Here is a 12,141-nt window from a genome sequence, read left to right as displayed (position 1 = left end):
CGCAAGATAAGGACCTGGCCTAAGGCAGAGGCAGGAGAACAGAGACACCTTGGCTGAATCTTCCAATCCTAATTCGAAACCACCCAGTTTAGTGGCCCTGCCTAGTTTTATCTTGTGTGTCTAACATGAACTGGATTGACAGACCTTTTTTGAAAGTTGTTATTAATTAGCACTGGATGTCCCTCTTATCTACTGAAATTCTCTTACTACCCACATTTGAGTCACCAAAAGCCTATTTATTTTTCAGCCTTTAAAGTTTATGATTAGAATTTTTACACCTCACACCTATCTGCTGTCCAATAAACCTGGTTGCAACCTGTTCCTGTTAAATGAACCATACTCTTCATTCACCGTCCCTTTTCCTTAAGTACCTTAGTTGCATGGAAAAACTGGGGTAAACAAAAAGGAGACAGGCTGAACTCTAATATTAAGCTTGAATTGAACAATTCCTGAGTACAGCTTTCACATTTTCAGTAGGGCCTACTATTATTTGCTGAGTATCAAGTACTAGGAGACCCCTGTTTATTGATGACAGGCATGGTGAAGGCTTAGCCACACCATCTCCAACTGGAATCCTCCTGAGGTCACTCTGTCCTAAGAACTGAGAGCATTGCCTACCAGATTCTCAATCCTGCCCCCACCCCCGTCTCTCTCTAAATCATTCTTCACATACATGGTAGAATGCTAGTTCATGAGAACTCAAGGCCGCCCTGTCTTGAAGGGTACTCTGGGACCCACAGAAAGAGCCAGAGCATGCCGAAGACTCCTGATTTTACAGAAAGGTAGAATTATTAAGTTACTCATTTCCTTAACATATAGACTTAATACAAAATAAATCACATGGTTACGCCTAGCATTTAGTGCTACTATAGTATATTTTTCTATGTCTGCAGATCTCAGCTAATTCCCAATAGATCATGCTACCCAGTAGATAAAGACATATCTTACTTTTACTCAAATATATGCTTAATTTTGTTGTTATATATTTATATTTCTACTGCATCTACTTCTAAAATTATTTGAGATAGCTTTTATACTTGGATGGCCAGTTGGCATTAAGGCTCTCAATATAAAAGTTCTTATGATATTGAGGATGGCAGACTTGCCCCACCAGTACTGGGCTGCTCACCTCTGGAATGTTGTGTGAGAAAGAAAATAATTTCTGGGGGCCAGCCCAGTGGCATAGTGGTTAAGTTTGCATGCTCTGCTTTGGCGGCCCAGTGTTTGTGGGTTTGGATCCCAGGCATGGACCTACACACCACTCATCAAGCCATGCTGTGGTGGCATCCCATATACAAAATAGAGGAAGATTAGCACAGATGTTAGCTCAGGGCCAATCTCCTTCATCAAGAACAAAAAAATTATGGCTTATCTAAGCCACAGTGTTTTTGGGTCTCTTTGCTATAATAGCCTTAGCCTATATCCAAACTAATATAGTCACATAGCTAGTAACAAACTAATATAGTCACATAGCTAGTAAGAAGCAGAGCTCTGATGTGAACCCATGTAAGCCTATTTCCAAAATGCAATGTCTTTCAATGCTGTGATGTCTCTCACTAACAAGTTTAAAAAGAATGAACAAAATGGAGCTTGTGAAAGAACATGGCAGTAAAAGAAAAAGAGAATATAATGCTGTTGACTCAGTGGAAGATCACCAATCTGAAAATTACATATCCTATTTATATTCTGTGATCAATTTTGTTTTTACATTTTAACATCTCTTTAATCTGGATGCATCTTACAATCGATGGTCTTACAATCACTGTGAGTCAGGCGCCAGTTATGACAGTCATGTGAAATCTTCTTTTCAAAGCTTATGGTAATATTTTCAAAAAATAGCACATAAAATCTCTTAAAATCAATGAAATACAATAGTATAGGAACCATAGGAAAAAGTATTAGGCTATATACAGAAATGGAAGAGGAACAGAAAGCAATTTGGAGAAATCAGAATCAGTTGAAAAGTATTAAGATAATAAATATTTTAAAAGAGTTGACATATAAAAGAAGGATAGGTGAGAAAAGGATGAGAGGAAAATAACAATGCAATAGCAGGACTAAAATCTGCATCAGAAATGTGTTTTTAAAGACAGGATTATTTTGCAGAAATCAGAAATGGAGGATGAAGATCTAACTTAGATTTTCAAAAGCCCTAAATATTATAATTTTTCTAGAGAAAGTAACAGAACAGTTGGAACAGAAGCAGTAAACAAAGATATCATTAAATAAGACTTTCTCAAACTGAACAAAAGATTTAAGTACACAAGGCAAAAGGGTACACAGTATACCAGGCAAAATAAATTTAAAAAACTAACACCTAGACACATTCTGCTATTTTTTAGAATTATAACGATAAAGAAGAAAAAAACCTGTACACGTAATGAGATAGAAAAGAGAAAAAGAGATAAAAAGACACTGTAAAATAATAAAAATCATTCTGGGCTCAGACCTCTCCTCTCTAATATGAAATACAAGAAGACAACACAGGTGACGTCAGAGAAGACAACAGAGTAGGAAAGTCCAGATACCTGTCCCTCCACCAAAACAACAGTTCAACTGGCAGGAGCTGTATGAAGCAAGTGTTTTAGAACTCTGGGTCTAGCAGGACACTTGCAGGGCCTAGGAGAGAGCTTGATGAAGCAGCTGGTAAATTTACTCAGTTTCAGTCCATTTCAGGCAGTAGCAGCTACCATCTTCCCTGCCTCAACCCTGCTGCAGGCAGCTGTGGGCACAGAGACAAGCATTCCTGGTGCCACTTGCTGGAGCAATGGAGGGCAATAAGAAACTTGTCCTCCAGTGAGTGGAGTTATGTGTTTTGATTGCCAATTGCTGCTTTTGACCACTGAAGAGCCAACACAGAAGTCAACCTTCGTTTCACTCTCATGGATTGAAGTGGCTTCCCAGTGAGGAGGGGATTTAAAGAGATAGGACCTATTTTGTCCCACTGTGGGAGCCAGACATTTAAGGAACTCTTTGTACCAAAGACTACAGAGATAATAGAAGAGAAACTTCAGTGACTACACTTAACAAGGAATACACATTTTTGCAAAGTTAGTTTGAAAAATTAATATGGCTCCAGCCCTCAACAAGCAAAAATAGCAATCCCTTTGAAGTGAGAGAATTAGATTTCCAAAATTATCACATTTTACTTATGATGTCCAGTTCTCAACAAGAAAATTACAAAAAGTACTAAGAAACAGGAAAGTATGGTCCATTCATGAGAAATAAAGAATTTGACAAAAATCATCCCTTAGGAATTCCAGAAATTATAATTATTAATCAAAGGCATTAAATCAACTGTCTTAAATATGTTCAATGAGCTAAAGAAAACCATGGAAAAAGAACTAAAGGAAATCAGGAAAATGATGTATGAATAAAAGGAGACTATCAATACAGATATAAAAATGATCAAAAGGAACCAAACAGAAATTCTGGTGCTGAAAAGCACAATAACTGATATGAAAAACTCAGTAGAGGGATTCAACAATAGATTTGGGCAGACAGAGAAAAGGATCAGCAAACTTAAAGATAAGACATTTGAAATTACCCAGTGAGGAGCAGCAAGAAAAAAGAATAAAGAGAAATGAACAAAGCCGGAGGGACCTGTCGGACACCATCAAACATACCAACCTCCGCATTATGGAATCCCAGATGGGAAAGAGAGATAGAAAGGGGTTGAAAAAAAAAATACTTGAAGAAACAATGGCCAAAAACTTCCCCAGTCTGATGAAAGTCATGACTATACACATCCAAGAGGATCAATGAACTTAGAACAGGATAAACTCAAAGAGATCCATTATAATCAAATTGTTGAAATCCAAAGACAGAGATACAGTTTTGAAAGCAGTAAGAGGGAAGTGAAGATTCATGAACAAAGGATTCTCAATAAGATTAACAGTGGAATTCTCATCAGAAACCATGAAGGCCAGAAGGCAATGGGATGACATATTTAAAGTGCCTAAAGAAAAAAACTGTCCACCAGAATTCTGTTTCTCTTCTTCTGCTGACTTTGGGCTTCATTTGTTCTTTTTTCTCTAGTTCAGTTAGGTGTGCTTTAAGGTTGCTTATTTGGGATTTTTCTTGTTTGTTAAGATGTGCCTGTATTGTGATGAATTTTCCTCTTAATACAGCTTTTGCTGTATCCCATATGAGTTGGTATGGCATGCTATCATTTTCATTTGTTTCCAGGTATTTTTTTATTTCTTCTTTAATTTCTTCAATGATCCATTGCTTGTTCAGTAGTGTGTTGTTTAGTCTCCACATCTTTGTGCCTTTCTCAGCTTTTTTCTTGTAATTAATTTCTAGCCTTACAGCACTATGATCGGAGAAGATGCTTGTTATTATTTCAATTTTTTTAAATTTGTAGAGGCTTGCCTTGTTTCCCAACATATGGTCTATCCTTGAGAATTTCCATGTGCACTTGAGAAGAATGAGTATTCAGCTCTTTCAGGGTGAAGTGATCTATATATGTCTATTAAGTCCAATTGTTTTAGTTTTTCGTTTAGCTCCACTATTTCCTTGTTGATTTTCTGTCTGGATGATCTGTCAATTGATGTGAGTGGGATGTTGAGGTCCCCTACTATTATTGTGTTGTTTTTAACATCTTCCTTTAGGTCTGTTAATAGTTGCTTTATGAATCTTGGTGCTCCTGTGTTGGGTGCATAGATATTTATAAGTGTTACTTCTTCTTGATGAAGTGTCCCTTTGATCATTATATATTGTCCCTCTGTGTCTCTCTTTACCTGTCTTATTTTGAAATCCACTTGGTCTGATATAAGAATTGGAACACCTGCCTTTTTTCCCTTGCTATTTGCTTGAAGTATTGTCCTCCACCCCTTCACCCTGAGTCTGTGTTTGTCCTTGGGGCTGAGGTGTGTTTCCTGGAGGCAACAAATTGTTGGATCGTGTTCTTTAATCCATTTTGCCACTCTGTGTCTTTTTATTGGAAAGTTCAATCCGTTCACATTGAGAGTGATTATTGATGCATGTGGACTTAATGCTGTTAATCTGTTGCTCATTATCTTGTTTTCCTGCATTTCTTTTCCTGTTTGCTTTAAACTACCCATTTAATACTGCAATTTCTTATACTGGGTTTCTTAGATTTTTCCTTATTCATGATTTGTGACTCTGTTCTGTACTTTATTTTAGTGTCTACCTTGAAGTTTGTATTTAGAATCTCGTGTATAATATAGTCTATTCTCTGGTGGTCTCTTACTTACTTGACCAATACTGATTTAGACCCTTTGCTCTTCCCCTCCTAAATAATTATTTTCATTTTTTATTCCAACTTGTCTTATGAATTTGTAGTTAGAGTGATAAGATCGTCCTTGCTTTGGTAGTTTCCTTACCTTTACCCTAATGCTATAGTTGAATATTTGCTATCCTGTTCTGGTTCTATCCATCAGTCTCCCTAGTCTGTGGATTGTGTCCCCTTTCTCCCTTTTTTCTTTTTTCAGGTATGAGAGCCTTCTTGAGGGTTTCTTGTAATGGAGGGCTTTTGGTTACAAATTCCCTTAACTTTTGTTTGTCTGGAAAAGATTTAATTTCTCCCTCATATCTGAAGGAAATTCTTGCTGGATAGAGTATTCTTGGCTGAAGATTTTTATCTTTTAAAGCTTTGAATATGTCACTCCATTCTCTCCTAGCTTGTAGGGTTTCTGTAGAGAAATCCGCTGACAGTCTGATAGGGGCTCCTTTATAGGTTATTCTCTTTTTTTTTTCTTACTTCCCTGAGTATTCTTTCCTTATCTTTCCCTTTTGCCAATTTTACTACTATGTGCCTTGGGGTAGCTCTTTTTACATTGACAAATCTAGGAGATCTAAAACCCTCCTCTACACACATTTCTCCGTCGATCCCTAGATTTGGGAAGTTCTCTTCAATAATTTTGTTAAGCACACTTTCTGCTCCATTTTCCTTTTCCATATTCTCGGGAATTCCTATGATCCTTATGTTCTTACTCCTCATTGAATCCATTATCTCTCGGAGATTTTCCTCATTTTTTTTAATTCTTAGTTCTCTTTCTTCCTCTGTCTGGAGCCATTCAGCCCGTCTATCTTCAATTATGTTAATTTGCTCTTCTATGGTGTCTACACGGGCATTCAGGGAATCCGTATTCTGTTTTATCTGGTCCATTGTGTTTTTCATCTCAAGTAATTCTGTTTGATTCTTCTTTATGATTTCAAACTCTTTTGTGAAGTAACTCCAGAACTCGGCTTGTTTCTCTGTCTTTCTCTCTACCTCATTGAGTTTTTTTTATTATAGCTGCTCTGAACTCATTATCACTTAGTTTACCTAATTCCAAGTCCTCAGGACTTAATTCTATGTTTTTATTGTTTTCCTTCTGGTCTGGGGCTTTTATAAATTGCTGGATGGTAGAGGAGTGGTCTTTTCACATGGTAGTAGAATTCGGTTGCAGTTATAGCCTGTCACCACCAGATGGTGGTCGAGAGCCACGTGTTACGAGCTCTCCGCCTTGGGGCAAGATGGCTGCACCCACTGGCTTTGCTGGGGGGGAGGGGCTGTTACTCACACGCACCAGTCTGGGTTCAGATCAGTTCTGTTCTCTGGTCTCCCGAGGCCCTTGATTTATAGGGTCCCCACGGATGGAAGCTTTCCCCCCGTCAGCGGGTCTCCACTGAATCAGCGGCAGGAGTCCTGGATGATCCCCGGTCGCGCGGCCCCTCCCCCGCTCCTTCCCCACCCGCGCCGCAGGGATCGCAGACTCTAGGGGAGGGAGCGATGTTCTCTCCTACCGTTCCAGCGCCTCCGAAGGGGTAAAGCTAGGTTTATGATCTCCGCCTTCTTGGTATTGTAGGTCTCTAACGAGCTGGCATTATGTTTATTCTCTGAAATTCAGTTCTTCCAATCTTTTGTTGTATTTTGGAGGGGAGAGAATCCCGGGTCAGCTCACCCCGCCATTTTGCTCCACCCCTTCTCCCAGAATTCTATATCTGAAAAAACTATCAAGAAATGATAGAAGAAACACTTCAAGAATGAAAGTAAAATTAACACATTTCCAGAAAAACAAAAGCTGAGGGAGGTCATTCCCAGTAGACCTGTCCTAGAAAAACTGCTACAGGGGGTCCTTCAGCCTGAAAAGAAAGGTCAACAGACAGTAACTCAAAGACATAAGAAAAAATTAAAGAATAATAATAAAAGTAACTTCATACATAAATATAAAAGCGAGCATTATTATACTTCTGGTTTGGTTTGTAACCTCTCTCTTTTACCCATATGATTTAAAAGGTAAAACAATTATAAATCTATATTTTCTTTTAAGATTTTTTTTCCTTTTTCTCCCCAAAGCCCCCTGCTACACAGTTGTATATTCTTAGTTGCAGGTACTTCTAGTTGTGGTATATGGGATGCCGCCTCAGCATGGCCTGGTGAGCAGTGCCATGTCCGCACCCAGGATTCGAACCAGCGAAACCCTGGGCCGCCAGCGGAGCACACAAACTTAACCACTCAGCCCAGGGGCTGGCCCCTATAAATCTATATTAATGGGCATACAATGTAAACAGATGTAATCTGTGAAAATAACAATATAAAGAAGAAAGACCAAAGATGTATAGCAGCAGAGTATACGATTGGTATTCAAATTAGATTGTTATAAGTTTAAGATTTTCATCACCAAGGTAACCACTAAAAGAATAGCTAAAAGTACACATAAAAGAAAAGAAGAGAATAAAATTGATATGCAACAGAAAGCAACCAAATATTTTAAAAGTCAGTAATGGAACAATTGAGGAACAGAAAACATGAGACATACAGAAAACAATAGCTAAATGGCAGACACAAATCCTTTTTTTTTTTCAGTTTTATTGAGATACAATTGACATACAATGCTGTATAAGTTTCAGGTGTACAGCATAATGACAACATATACACATTACGAAATGATTGCCACAGTAACACTATCACCTCATAGTTACAAAATTTTTTTCTTGTGATGAGAACTTTAGGATTTACTCTCTTAGCAACTTTCAAATATACCATACAGCAGTGTTAACTAAAGGAATTTTATACTTTTTGACTATCTTCACCTGATTCCCCCACTTCCCACTGCACACCTCACCTCTGGTGACTACAAATCTGATTTCTTTTTCTACATAAATCATTTTTTTAATCAGTAATCACATTAAATGTAAATGGATTAAACTTGTCCATCATAAGACAGAAATTGCCAGATTAGATTTAAAAAAACCAAAACAGGATTCTATGTGCTGTGTGGAAGAGACTCCCTTTTGATATAAGGATACAAAGAACATGAGAGTAAAAGGATAGAAAAAGATATTTCATGCAAATAGTAACCAAAAGATCTGGGGTGGCTATATTATTGACAAAATAGACTTTAAATCAAAAAAGTGTACCAGAGACAATGAAGGACCCTATATCTTGATAAAAGGTCTATAGAGCAAGAAGATATAACAAATATAAATTTAACAAAGGAGCCCCAAACTATATGAAGCAAAAAAGGACAGAATTTAAGGGAGTAATAGACAGATCTATAATAAAAGTTGGAGCCTTCAATACTTCACTTTCAACAACTGACAGAACAACCAGACAGCAGATAAGTAAGGAAATGGATAACTTGAACAACAAAATAAGCCAACTAGACCTACCAGACACATACAGAACACTCCGCTCAACAACAACAGAATACACATTCTTCTGAAGTGCACATGGGACATTTTCAAACCAATAACCTAACTATATACCTTGAGGAACTAGAAAAAGAACAGCAAACCAAACCCAAAGGTAGTAGAAGGAAGGAAATAATAAATGTTAGGTGGAAATAAAATAGAGAACAGAAAAACAACAGAGGAAATAAATGAAACCAAAAGTTGGTTCTTTGAAAAGATCAACAAATGGACAAACCTTTAGCTAGACTGACTGAGAAAAAAGAAAGACTCAAATTACTAAAATCAGAAAGAAAAGTGTGGATATTACTACTGATTTCATAGAAATAAAAATAATTAAAAGAGAACACTATAAACAGTTGTACACCAACAAATTAGATAACCTAGATAAAATGGACAAATTCCTAGAAATTCACAATATATCAAAACTGACTCAAGAATAAATAGAAATCTGAATAGACCTATAACTAGTAAGGAGAACAAACCAGTAATCAAAATCCCTTCAAAAAAGAAAAGCACAGGACCAGATGGCTTCACAGGTGAATTCTATCAAATATTTAATGAAGAATTAACATGAGTTCTTCTCAAACTCTTCCAAAAAACTGAAGAGGAAGGAAGACTTCCTAATTCATTCTATGAGGACAGCATTACTCTGATACCAAAACCAGACAAAGACACTAAAAGAAAACTACAGACCAGTATTCCTTATGAATATAGATGTGAAAATACTTAAAATACTATCAGTCTGAATTCTGCAGTATCTTAACATCGAGACTAAGTGGAATTAGTTCCTAGAATGCAAGGATGGTTCAACATTAAAAAATCAATGTAATACACTACTTTAACAGAATGAAGTGAAAAAAAACCCATGATCAGCTGAATTGATGCAGGAAAAAAGTATGATAATATTCAACATCCTTGCATGATAAAAACACTCAACAAACTAGTAATAGAAGGAAACTTCCTCAATCTGATAAAGGCCATATGAAATGAAGAACTCATAGCTAACATCACACTCTATGGTGAAAGACTGAACGCTTTTCCTCTAAGATCAGGAACAAAACAAGGATGCCTGCTTTCACCACTTCTATTCAACACAGCACTGCAAGTTCTAGCCAAAACAATTAGGCAAGAAAAAGAAATAAAAGACATACAAATTAGAAAGGAAATAAAATTATCCCTGTCCAAAGATGATATGATCTTATATGTATAAAACCCTAAAGATGGGGCCGGCCCCATGGCGGAGTGGTTAAGTTCGTGCACTCCGCTTCAGCAGCCCAGGGTTTCGCTGGTTCAGATCCTGGGCGCGGACATGGCACCACTCATCAGGCCATGCTGAGGCGGCATCCCATGTGCCACAGCTAGAAGGACCACAACTAAAAATACACAACTATGTACTCGGGGGCTTTGGGGAGAAAAAGGAAAAATAAAAACAACAACAACAGCAAAAAACAACCCTAAAGAATCTACAAAAAATTCTTAGAACCAATAAATGAATTCAACACCCCCAAATCAGTTGTATTTCCATACACTTGCAATGAACAATCTGGACAGAAACTTGTGAAACGATGCCATTTACAAGAGCATTAAAAAGAATAAAATACTTAGGAATAGCTTTAACCAAGGAGGTGAAAGTCTTACACACTGAAAAACTACAGAACATTGCCGAAAGACTTAAGGAAGACATAAATAAATGGAAAGACATCCCATGTTCATGAGTTAGAATATTGTTAGATGTTAACACTACCCAAAATGATCTACAGATTCAATGCAACCCATATCAAAATTCCAATGGCATTTTTATAGAAACTGAAAAACTCACCTTAAAATTCATATGAAATATCAAGGAATCCCAAATAGCCAAAACTATCTTGAAAAAATAGAGCAAAGATGAAGGACTCACACTTTCTCATTTCAAAACTTACTACCAAGCTAAACAGTGTGGTACTGGCATAAGGATAGACATACAGGCCAAGAGAATAGAGAAGCCAGGAATAAGCCTTCAAATGTATAGTCAATTGATTTTTCACACAAGGGTGCCCAGACCGTTCAATGAGGAAAGGACAGATTTTTCAACAAATGGTGCTGGGAAAATTTGGATTTCACACGCAAAAGAATAAATTTGAACCCTACAAAATTATGCAAAAATTAACTCAAAATGGATCACAAGACCTTAACTTAATAGCTAAAACTACAAAAGTCTTAGGAAAAAACAAAGAAGAAAATGTTTATGACACTGAATTTAGCAATGATTTCTTGGATATGACACCAAAAGCACAAGTAATAAAACAAAAAAATAGATAAATTGGACTTCAACAAAGTTAAAATCTTTCATGTATCAAAAGATACCATCAAGAGAATGCAAGACAACTCACAGAATGGGAAAAAATATTCACAAGTCATGTATCTGATTAAGGATTAATATCCAGAATACATAGACAACACCCATAATAAAACAACAACAAAAAAATAACGACTCCATTAAAAAATAGGCAAAGGATTTAAATAGATACTTCTCCAAAGATGATATACAAATGGGTAATAAGCACATGAAAGGTTGTTCAATATCACTAACCATTACAGAAATGCAAATCAAAACCACAATGAGATACCATTTTACTCCTGTTAGGATGGCTATTATCAATACAATGAAAAATAACAAGTGTTATCAAGGATGTGGAGAATTGGAACGCTTGTACATTGCTGGTAAGAATGTAAAACGCTGCAGCCACTATGGAAAACAGTTTGGTAGTTCCTCAAAAAACTATACATAGAATTATCATACGACCCAGCAATTCCAACTCCTAGGTATGTACCCAAAGGAACTGAAAGCACAGACTTGAACAGATACTTGTAACCCAATGTTCACTGAAACATTATTTACAATAACTAAAAGGTGGAAACAACCCAAATGTCCATCAGCAAATGAACCGATAAACAATATGCAGTACATTTGTACAATGGAATACTATTCAGCCTTAAAAAAGGAATGAAGCGGAGCTGGCTCCACGGCCAAGTGGCTAAAGTTCCACGTGCTCCACTTTGGTGGCTGTGTTTGTGGGTTCAGATCCCAGGCATGGACTTACTCCACACATCAGCCATGCTATGGAGGTATCCCACACGCAAAATGGAGGAAGACTGGCGCATATGTTAGCTCAGGGCTAACCTTCCTCAAACCAAAAAAAAAAAGAGGAAGATTGGTTACAGATGTTAGCTCAGGGCGAATCTTCCTCACAGAGAAAAAAGGAACGAAGCTCTGATACAAGTTACAACATGAACAAAACTTGAAATCATTGTGGTAAGTGAAATAACTCAGGAACAAAGGGACAAATATCGTATAATTCTACTTACATGAGGTACCTAGAGTAGTCAAATTCATAGAGACAGAAAGATTATAGGTTACCGGGGGGTGGCCAAGGAGGAATGGGAAGTTACTGCTTAACTGTTACAAAGCTTCAGTTGTAACAGTTGTAACTGTTTCAGTTACAAAGTTTCAGTTGT

The sequence above is a fragment of the Equus asinus genome, chromosome 2 (assembly GCF_041296235.1).
Source record: "Equus asinus isolate D_3611 breed Donkey chromosome 2, EquAss-T2T_v2, whole genome shotgun sequence".
In the NCBI taxonomy this organism is placed as follows: Eukaryota; Metazoa; Chordata; class Mammalia; order Perissodactyla; family Equidae; genus Equus; species Equus asinus.
Note: the sequence above shows the minus strand (reverse complement) of the source record.